The sequence below is a fragment of the Pinus tabuliformis genome, chromosome 2_1 (genome assembly GCF_031772625.1).
Source record: "Pinus tabuliformis cultivar Carrire ecotype Pingquan chromosome 2_1, CPIR1, whole genome shotgun sequence".
Taxonomy (NCBI): Eukaryota; Viridiplantae; Streptophyta; class Pinopsida; order Pinales; family Pinaceae; genus Pinus; species Pinus tabuliformis.
The window spans coordinates 778,069,149-778,081,499 of NC_142299.1; positions in this window are offsets into that span (position 1 = coordinate 778,069,149).

Here is a 12,351-nt window from a genome sequence, read left to right on the forward strand (position 1 = left end):
AAACATGATAAAGGTTGTGTGATAGGTTATATTCCTATGTCATAAAGAAAATTCGATACAATAAAACTAAAGTGCTAATACAAAACCAACGCATATGATGAGACTATGTATCAATGCTACAATGAGCTTCTACGTATCAATATTGTGATACATATGATGGATATTCTAATAAAATCATTGTAATGAGATCCTCTAATGTTGCGCTGAAGTGATAATAAAAATCATGCGATGATACTATTCAAAGTCACGATGTAATTATTCGATGGTTACATCGCATTGCATTTGCAAACCATACAATGTTGCAGGAATGTATTAAAGTTGCGTTGGATATGATAAACACTATGTTAACAAGGAGATTATGTTAAAATCCTGTGATGAGGGAAAAGGCTAATTCAACAGCTCTACGCTCAATAAAAAAACCATGTTTAACGCATGTGCTAAGAGGAAAATATATGTCTAACGCTGTGACCATGTGATGTGATAAAAGTCAGGTTATTAGAATGTGAGGCCACTAGAATGAGACAATAAACTAAATGCAATTACAAGAATGCAATCGATGAGGCAAGGATAAAGAGTTGCAATAGACATTGTGTTAAAGGAATGCGAAGAGATCAGGTGAAGGAAATTTGATACGATGAGGCGATTGTCAAGAAGCCAAGATAGGAGACTTTGTTAAAACAATGCGTTGAGATGCGAAACGTTTTCATGCGATAAGAGTGATATGGTAACACTATGTTAGAAGGTTGCAGTAACACCACGTTAAAAGAGCTGCCAAAGCTTATTAGAACAAAGTGATGGAAATTATAGTAGAACATGCACATTGGATGAGGTTATATAAACATGCAAGCGAAAGCCATATCTCGGTCCATTCGATGAGGTTATATAGTGAACCTTCCAAAGGGATGAGTTGTTTTTGGTGAGATTTTTTGGAAAATTTTCTGATAAGTTTTTCTATTGGATGAGGTTATACAGTGAACTTTTTAGAGGGTTATATTAAACAAGTTGTTTTTAGTGAGTTTTTTGGAAGTTTTTCCTGTCTAATTTCTCTGAAATTTGATAAGAATTTATTGAAATTACAAGCTTGATGGGTAACCATAGCACAATCAAAGTGCCCCAAGGATTTTTCAGGGTGCTGCTGAATCCATATATACAGTTAAAAAAACTAGTTTAAATAACGCAAATCAAGATTTCACCTTAATTTTTTTTGCCAAATTCAAAAAACTGAAAGTCCAAAAAATCACACTAAAAACAACTCCTATATTAAAATGTATACCAGAAATACCATCTCAATCTCAAAAATCTCAAAAGGGGTTACATTATATCACTAAATAGTGCGATGAAAGGATAATGAGCGTGTGCCAAAGGATGCATGTGATAGATTAAAAGCATAACGATTCATATTTACGCGCAGCAATAAATTCTTTGTATTCAAAAGAGCGTAATCTAATATTGCCTCAGAAAAATCGCAATGGCTAGTAGCAAAAATAGAGGTTCAACCCTACATTACTAAAATGTGATTATGTGATGGGAGGAGCCATCCCACAGGCACAACTTAAAGCAATAAGTGTGACCCTCCTGCTAAAATTCCTGCCCCCGCAAAAGTGCAATCGTAGATTATATCGCATTCTTGCACATTACAATTGCGACATGCATGATGTCGATTCACCTTCCATAAAGGCACCAGATGAGAAAGTTTTTCAATAGAACCTTATTATTAATGCATCTAATGAGTGCAAAAGGCATGGCAAAGGGTATTAAAAGAGATCGCAAAGTTTGCAAATTTTTTTTTTTTTCGGAAACATGTTGGAATCGTTATTGTTGCGACTTATACATCCTGTCATTGCGACGTACATGAAATAAAGGCATTAAGGAAGGGTCTTTGAAGATAAAAAAAAGTTTAACAAAGGGTTGTAGAGAACTTACGAAATTTGACTTATCTGAAATACCTCCATACCCTAGGGGAGTTTCACAAATCAAAGTTATCTTTGAAACTAATGCTAATGGTGTCTAGATTATTTAAAGGAGAAATTGATAGGATGGTGAGAGTGGTAGAAGAATACATGGAAGCATAAGTCAAGAATGAAATTTATGGAAGAATTTTATGTCAAAATGAAATCAACATTCAGGGTTATGAACTTATTAACCTTTCAACACTAATTATATTGATCAATTTTTATTTATGATAATTGATTTTTTATTTTATTATAGTAAAGAGTATTCATCTTACGTCTTAATTATTGTTTTTATGTTTCAAGATTGGAGTTGTGGAAAATGGCTAGTCATTTACATCTAAACATCACATGAATGCAGGATCTCAACCAGTGGCAACCATTGGATAGTTAACGCGCACCAAGGCGATCTTATGGTGTGATCAAGACATCAACAAGATTCTTGAAGTTGCAACATCAAAGCTCGTTGCTATTTGTTTTTTCATAAAATGAAAAATATCAAATCATGGAGAAGGCTAATAATAATATCAAAAGTCAAGAGAATTCAGAAGAGTCTTAGAGAAGTTGAAGAGTCACGGGACATTGAAAGGTCATAAGGAAGGTGAATATTCACCCCTATGTCTATAAATGTACCCTCATGCCTCATTCGAAAGGGGAGGGTTGTTGGCAGATGAATACTTTAGCATAACTATAGCATTCTAGGTTTTGAGCACTTCTGCTCTTGCTAGATTATAGGTTGAGTGATTGTGAGGCTAGGGTTTTTGTTTTAGAGATGATATGAACTACTTTCATTCCATTATTGGATTTTGAGAGGTATGCAGTGCATGTGCTTGGATTTATCAATATTTAATGAGAAGCTTTTTCACTTTTGCATTGATTCCCATGCATCTTAATCATATCTGCAATGGTTATCCAATGCTTTTGTCGTTTATTCATTTGGGTTTACATATTGGTTACATGTTGATGAACTAATTTGTTGCATGCAGCTTGTTTGTTTACTTTGAATCTTTGTTATTTCACCCCATGCAAATATTAGTAATTAATTGTGAACTAATTTGGAGTTGGTTTCTAACACTTTCCTATTTATGTATGTCTTAGTTAGTCTTAGCTATCTGATTCTATCTTCAAGCATACTCTCCCTCATTAATTTTTTGTTACCTTCTTGTATTATGTTTTTCCAGCCATCAATGGAGAGTTGATCTCATCCTCATTCTTTTGGAATTTTACACTTAGTCTCACACTTATTTCTTTGCATTTGAAAGCTAAGTGTAACACACACAAACACATAGTGACATCCTCACCCAAAATCCGAATGGGGATCCTATCCCAAATGGTGTGAGGTATAATTGGGCCTTCACACTGAGGAGACCCCCTAACTGTTGGCAATTCATTCTGGATCGTCAACAAATGGCTTACCAGATGCACAATTATTTTGGGTTGAGATGGTAGACGATCACTTTACAGAAACCATCCATTTTCTTAGTACAAGGATTGTGCCAAAGGAGTACATACTAGCACATAAAAAGTAGTTGGTAGTCAAGGCTGCCGACTATCATCTCATCGCAGTATGTATATACAAATTGGGCACAGATTGGATACTCTGACGATTTGTATTGGAGAATGAGAGACCCAATATATTGTTGGAGGTGCATGAAGGATTGGTTGAAGGGCATTATGCAAGGAAGGAAACCACATAGAAAATTGTGTGCATGAGTTTATAGTGGTTAACTCTCCACCCTAATGCGTAGGAATTTTTCTGCAACTACGACGTGTGTTAAAGGGTGGGTAAACCTTCATAACGATATGAGATGTCGCTCCATCCACAATTGATTCTATAACCTTGAGAAGTGGGCCATCAATTTCATTGGACTGATCAATCTTCTAGAAAATAGGAGTGAATCACGATACATTATCACCGCGACAGATTATTTGACCAGATGGGTTGAAGCAACACTCGTTAAAGATTGCAGTGCGAAGACTATTTCCAAATATCTATTTAAAAAGGTCATCACTCATTTTTGAATTCCCCAAAATTTTGATGAGCTACCAAGGAATGTGTTAGGTTCCTATACCAATAGGTGTCATATTTCATGATTGACTGTGGAAATGCCAAATATGATCATCCTTTCCATGCTGCAAAGGTTCCATATTTCAAAAAATCAAAAATTAAAAAAAAATGTAAAGAGGGTATGCCCTAAAAGAAAAATCAAAGGGCAAGAAGAATGAATTGGTCAAGAAAGAAAGAAAATGAACCCCAAAGAAAAGACCAGGAAAGTGTGCTAGTCAAAATGCCACTACTGTCCCATTTTTGCAAACAAGTTCAAATCATGCAATCAACGACTTCTGTCACACTTGATGGATGGCCCAACAGCTCAATCTTGGCCAGCCCATGTTTAAATTTCTTGTTGTAGAACTAGAGAATAAGATCTGTTCAAACAGTTTAAGCTTGGCAGATCACTAGTTAGGTAGAGAAGCAAAGGGAGCTCAAAAGCTGAATCTGAGCCCCTGAAAGAGATAAGGGCAGACTTAGATAGGAGGGCAGTCAAAAGAAAAACAAAGGAGAAAGGGTTTGCTATTTCAAATGCACCCAATCAAAAGGAAGAAAAAATGTTAGGTATGTTAGGCTGGGTAGGCAGTTGGATGTTGCAGAAGCAAGTTTGAGATTAGTTTGTCTTTTTGAGTATGATTTATCTCATGGATATCGCAGCTACCATGGCAAAGTGGCTGCTAAACAGTTGGAGCATGACAAATTTCCCCTCCCATTTCCCCAAGAACCCTTACTAACATCCCTTCAAGGACATTGAGATGTGCTCAGTGGTCCTAGCTCATTTCATTTTATGAGAAATACTAAGTGGAACTCTGGGTTCAATTAATCAAAACAAGCCACATTTCTTGTGTAAAAAGATCCTTCCTTTTCCCTTCCATTTTCCTAAAAAACCTAAGTTTTACTTTACAAACTTAGCGTCTGACATTCATAAAATCATATTAACATTAACCTTATTATATATCTCCTTTATGATTTTTCCCCACCCCTATTTTATAAAAACTATATAAAAAACTCCAAAATACTTACATATCCCCGCCCCGACAGTTCTAGCCATAACCATGATATTTCGGGAATTATTGGTTCAACTGGAACCATATAATAACCCCTCTGCGCACATGAAAAAGGGATTTATTTAACACCTGGTTAAATAAATAACCGCGCCCGCACAATCCAATAACCCAAGGTTATAATCCATAAACCTTACAAAACAATGAAATGATATGGCGGGTCCCTGCGCCGTACCCCCCTGCAAACTTCTTTTCCCGTCAATTGTCCGATCTGATCCCCCAAATCGGACGGCTCACATCCATATCAGAACCCCTTTGATGTCCGACAAATAGCGCGTGATAAAAAGCGATTTTCTAGCCGTACTGTGGGACGCGTGTCGCTCCCACAGTTTATCGGGTCCGTTTGGTCAAAACCGCTGCCGTACATAAAGCGGTGCGATAAAACCATAAACCGCCTCCCGTTACCTGCTGCTGACGTTGTCACCCACGTCAGCGCCCGCATCAGCTGCCACCTCATCACTGTTCTGTCCACCGTGTCCGCCATGTCAGCGCCAAGTCACCTTCCATACCCCCCCGCTACTCGACAAAGATGACGTCATGTTGACGTCACTCGACCAAAGCGCGCCAAAAACCCGCAAAATCAAAATTTTGTTAAAAAGTTGTTTTAACGTTGTTTTTGTCCATTTCTCTTTGTTGGTTTTGCGCGAGCTTTGCATGGTCATTTACGTTCAAAACACTATTTTTGCTGCATAGTCCGCCACCCACGGGAATTCACTCCTCAGCTCGGCCCCTCAGCTCAGTCTTCTACCTGCATTTCGCACCAGGCGCCCATAGAACAGGTATTTACCCGTAATTCGCTCATAAACCCTGTTTTTCCGAGTTTTCTGTAAAAAGCGCACGATGAACTAAAATTCTAGTTAAATTGCGCTGCTGCCTCTACACCTCTGCACTATAAATCACTATTTTCCCATTTTCCCAAAGAAATCTTGTGAATTCCGTTCTCCTCTGTGAAATTGTCCATTAAACAAAAATTCAAGCCTCCTCTGCCTACAAAATCACCAAAAATGCCCAAATATTGAGTTAAATTCGCCAAAACACTTGCAAAAGGAGCACCATTACCACTGTTTTAACCCAGCTTTCCGACTAAACTCTGCAAAATCGATTTTTCACCATGAATGTTACCCAATGAGGCATTTTCTAATTAAAACTCAGTCTAAAATTCCCTGAGAAAACCCTCAAAACCAGTATCTTGTTTTCTATTGCTACACAAACCCATATTCCAATTAAAACACAGACAGTTGAAGCATGGAGGCTCCAGTGGCCTTGAATGTTGCCCCCTTGAATGCACCACATAAGGAATTGGAATGGATACCCCTTGCTGACAGGGATTTCCAAATTAAGGATATGATGGGTTACAAGCCTCACCTTCAAGCCTTCTGTGAAATTAGAAATAGCTACAGAAGCAACACTGATGTCTTGGGAATTTGGGAGTACAACATGCCTATCTATTACCTCCCTTCAGTGAATGTGCTCCCTGATTTCATCCATTTATGCTGTGAAAATTATGAACCCACACAAAGAGCAGTTATGGCTCCATCTGGGACTGTAATCTTCTATATTACTCCTTAATCCATAAATGAGATGCTGAACTTTAAGCCAACTCAGCCTTTGGCTCCTCTCACCATGAAATTCTTGCTTGACCAAGGGGCCAAACTGCCCAGTTCAGAGATAACCAGAATTGCTCTGTTATTCATGAAACCAAATTTCCAGCCTAAGCAGCCTCCTCCTTATCTCCAATGTTGGTTCAATGAGGCAGGGAGACTCATTGTAGACATGATATCCTACATTTTAGGATTCAAAACCAGTGAGTTTGTTGATGAAACTGTTTTAGTATTGATGTCCATATTCACTCTAGGACAACCCCCTGCAGTCAAGTATGATTATGCCACCTTCATAGCAAATAAAATGCATGAGCAATTCATGAACTTGGACAGAGAAAGAGTGTTCAAATACACATCCTACATATATCATTTGCTACTGTACTATCAACCTGATAGTTTCCAAATTCCTCTTAGAAGATTGGACCTCAAAGGAGAAAGGAGGTCTGTAATTTTCTGGACCTCAGTATTCCATGAAGTCCACAACTCCCCTTATACATATTGTGAGTTCATTGACCTATTCATATATCCAGCCACTTCTTTGTTGATGACAACTCCTCCTGCCAGGCTCTCTGCTGAAATGCAAAAAATTCTACATCTCTCCAAGGACTACAGTATAGGTGACTGGTATTTTTACCAAAACCACACAGTGATCAGGATTTATGGCTGTGAATTAACTCCCTACAAGCCGCCAAAGTATGTCCCTGTGAGACTTTTTGCCCTGGAATACTTCCGGCAATTTAGTAGTTCAAATTTGACTCATTTCTATGGTGCTAGGAAAAAGGCACAACTCAAGATAAGAAATCAATTGGGCCCTTTTATCTTCAATAAAAGGGAAGAAGCCTGGGAAGAAGTAGATAAGATTTTGAGGGATCAACTTATGTTGAAACAAAGTTTTCATTGGTCACCATATGACCCTGAACATTTCATAAGTTTTAGAAGAATTCTAAACAAGCTTACAGGATATGCTCACCACAAAATCCCTGAAATTCAACAATATGCTAATCAGCAAGAATGGGTAGAAGGCACATTAGTTGAAGAGATTACTGAAGAGGAGAAATTAGAAAAAGAAATGAAAGGGCTTGAAAAAACACTTGACTTGGACTCTTTTGGAGAGGTCCCTTTCATATTGCCTCAACACATTGGAGTGGGCACATCATCTGCCACAACTTCACAACAACCAGCCCAAGAGAGTGCTCCACCTGTAGGGACATCCAAAGGAAAAGAAGTACAACATTCAGAACAACAAGATATAATGGCAGACCAGCTAGATACAGCAAAGGAGCAAAGCCAAGGGCAAGGTCCTTCAACACAAACAAAGGTACCTGAAATCCCTGTGCTACAAACTCCTCTCAATGAGGAAAGAGCCAAGAAAAGAGACAGACAAGAAGACACACCTTTAGGTGGATCAACAGAACAACAAGGGGAAAAGAGGCAAAGGTTAAACCCTTACTCTGAAGAGGAACTGGCAAAAGAGACAACATGCAACCTAAGGGGTGAGGGAACAACTGAACAACAGATTCCTCCAATTTTGGAAACATCAACTAGCTCATATCAGCAAGAGCAAGAGAGGCAACATGGTGTGGAGGTTACATCCACCAGGCCACAGAGCAAGCAAGGCTCGGATATCAAGAAAGCATTTACTGAAATAAAGGCTAGAAATGACCCAATAAGGATCCAACTTTATAATCAGTTGCTGAGAACAGCCCCCACAAATCAACAAAGGCTAATGGCAGCCTATGATATTCAAGAAGGGAAAATGACTCTTACTCACTTTAGGCCCACAATGCAGTAGCGACAATCAACTGCTGATTATATTAGGACCAATCTGGAAGTTCTCTCTAAAGACATCCACCCAATGGACCAGATTGAATTACATAAACAAACCGGAGAAATGGTGTACTCCACCTTGGCAGACAAGGCATTATTAGCTCACAAATTGCAGAATTCATTACACAATACCTCTACCCAATTAGAATTGGAAAAGGCCTCCTCATTAGCCAAGGATAATAGGATCAAATCCTTGGAGGAAATTATTGTTGAGCTGGGACATGATCCCAAGGATCCCAAGGGCATACAGGCCTTAATAAAAAAGAAAGAAGAAGATATTGCAGCCCTCTGGAAGCAGCTCAAGCTGTCCATCACAATGCACCCTCAAACCATAGAAGTTGCACAACAAAAAGAAGAGGAGGATGTGGTGAGTTTGCTGATGAGGATGAATGAGAGACTGGCAGAAACAGAGAAGGCTTTGGAGGAAGCACTACAAGGGAAACAGGGAGAGTTGGCCTCTCAGCGGCTCCAATTGTCACAACAGCTCCTCCAACAACTACAACAGTAGTCCCTCTCATTGTCCCAGAATCAACAACAGGTACCTCAGCTTCAGCAACAACTACAACAGCAACAACAACAGTACCAGATACCAGCCTGAGCATGGAAGAAATGATGAAGGAAATAAAGGCTTTAGAACTCCAAATGGCAGAGCTAAAGGAAGCCAAAGAACAACTGGCCAAGCTAGAGGTGAGCTATGATAAATAAAAAATAACCGTGGTTGAGAAAACAAGAGAAGTAAAGGCCTTGGAAAATAAGGTAAAATCCTTGGAGAAAGACCTTACTCTTCACAAAACTCTGACAGAAATCAAAACAATTTTGTGGACTAAAATTGGCCAGTCCATCACTGATCAATGGACATCAATACAGACTATTCATGACCAAATTGAATTAATAGAAATAGCTCAAGTTGAGATTCAAAAGGCCAGAGCATTATTAGCAAACAAGCCCGAACAGGCCAATAGACTAATTCATTTTTTGAATACTCATACCAAAGAACAACTAGTAGCTCTGGATATTAAGGACAGAACAGGCACCATTGTGACAGTGAAAAAGGTGCTGACCATGAGGAATTTTGTACAAAATCTGGAAAGAAAGCGTCAAGAAATGCAGACAGAAATAAATGCCTTTACAGAAAATTTTGCAGTCTTGCAGAGCAAAGGGTTACCCAACTTATTGACCAGCAATTGGAGACTACTGACACATGAACAATATGCTCACAGGATAAATACCTATGTTACCAATCAAATTACAACATCATCAAGCATTTAAGAAGACACAGTACCTCTCTCTGGACAGAGCTTATATGACAAATTAGAAAATTTGTTCTACATTGAACATGAGATGACACATCTTTTTGAAGTCCAGCCCAATAACTACAGGTATACTGAAGCTGATGAAACATTAATATAATTACAAAGGCATCAGCTGCCAACAGACCAATGGTGGCAGGGCATGTTGGAGATTTTACCACCAAGTAGTGTTAGTGCTTTTTCTTTTTGATCATCTGCATTAAAATCAAATTCAATACACATGCCACCTATCAGAAAAATGAAAATAACAGAGAAAGGAATTCACGCTAAAAAGCGTTAAGGCAGAATCAGGCACAGATGACAGGGTCGTGACAGCAACGCAGGGACGCAAATTAAAGAGACAACTACCTGCCGACTGGCTGATTCAAGAAGTCAAACATATCAGACCACCTAAGGCAGCCAGCACAACGCAAGTTACTCCTGCATTCATTGCTTTTTGTTTTCAATGTCATTTATTGCCTTTGAAGAAGTAGATGGATAAATTTATTGCTTGATATTTTCCCTATGAGATATTTTGTAACTCTTTTTGTATAAATACCTCCCTTAGAGATGTATTGAGGGTTGATTGGTGAATATCATTCTGGACCTGTGCTGTAATTTTGAGAACCCTTTTGAATAAAGATTGTTGGAATGCTTTGCTGATGAATTTGCTGGTTGTGGGATTAATGGCAAAGGAATATGTTGCAGAATTCTCGTGTTACCTCATGGATCAATAAGTCTTTTTAACTCTTGTTTTACTGTTCCTATGTTTTATATATCATCTATATATCATGTTCTGAATTGCAAGAAAAAGGAATAGCCCAGAATTTGCTTTGCTGTACTCTATGTTGAATTCCTATCAATTTTTATGTTTTCTTCAAGACTAGCATAGGCAAGAATTCTTGACTGCCCCTGTCTCCCTGGTTCTCACACTCTAAATATAATTAAGGAATTCTTAACTGCTCCTTGGTAATATTTATTCATTTTCCCTCTGTTAGCATAATGAAAGATTCTTAGTTGCCTTTCATTTCCCTGACTTCATTTCATCTTATTCCAGCTTGAAAATTGTTCTGTGTTAAACTATCTTGCTCTGTAGTTTCTCCTTTTTCCTAATAAACCATACCCAGAAATTCATTTTCACTGACTCCATTAACCCAATGGTCTGAACTTCCCTTATTTTTCAGCCTTGTTCTATTGAATGTCACCTCCCAAACACCAAACAAATACTTGTGCTTCATAACTAGCCTAAGATATGGCAAAACAAATCTAAATCATAAAGAGAGAGCCCTCTCTGGTTGCAGATTGGCTAGAATCTGCAGCTAAAAGACTGGTTAGTGGTTACCTCGGCAGTATTCCCTCCTTAGAATTTTCTTGGGGAACAACATGAGTGATAACATCATTGGCGACTCAACTGGGGACCTGAATGACTGTTTGTTACTGCTGTCTATTTTCTAAAGCTACAAATGGAGCCTGAAGTTAGCTAGATAGCCTTTGAAACTGTTTTTGCTGTGCATTTACAGGAGTAAATAAAAGCTGCTTCAGTCAATCTCTAGTCTAGTTTTAGGCTTTAAACAACTGTCTCAAAAAATTTGATCAGTTTCCTCTTGTTTTCAAAAGATCTTTAGGAAAATCCAAGACTTTTACGATTCATATTTTCCTAGAAAAACATTGTCAAAAACACTGTCATTTAAACATTTGCAAAAAATACCAAAAACAGATTTAGAAGCTAGCTCCAAAGAAGAAAGTGCGTTATACTAGATCAAATCCTGATCCTAACCCTCCAGCTATTTTTGAAAACCCTAACTTGATCTCTAAAAATCTTAAAAGACAAGAAAGTCTAGAGAATTCTGCTGATATAAACCTTGATATACTGCAACAAAACCTTATCAAATCTAAGCTTACTCCTGGAAAACCAGCAATCCTTTCTACTGTTGGTACACCTTCTTCCAGTTCACCATCATCACTCCAAATAATCTTTTCCACTCCTCCATCCACTCCGTTTATCTCAGCTGTTATCCCTGTGCTACCAGTTGTTCCATTTATACCTGTAAATATGGCAAACCGATATGCTCCTCTGCAGTTACCTGCAAATCCAGGGGCTATGCCTCAAGACTATCAAAGAAAAATTACATATTTTGATGGTACTGGCTCCTATACAGCCCAACAACACACTAAGAAAATGATGGACTACTTTGAGAACTATGAAATTGATGACAACGATGTCAGAATGAAATTTTTTTTCCAAAGCTTAATCGGTGATGTAAGGACCTGGTTTAGAGCACTTGCTGCAAACACAATTGCTAATCTAGATGCCCTTTACCAAACCTTTTTGAACAGATGGGAAAAGAAGAAGGACCGATTGCATATCCTATCAGAGTATGACAATTTAAAAAGAGTCCCACAAGAAACTGTCCAAGACTATTGTGCCAGATTCAATAATGTGTACAATGCTATTCCTCAAAACCTTAGACCTCCACCTGACTTAGCCTTAATCAAATTCCCAGATGGATTTGACTCTGACATGGCATATTAGCTAAGGGAAAGAGCTCCTTCCAGCTTAGAAGACATGCA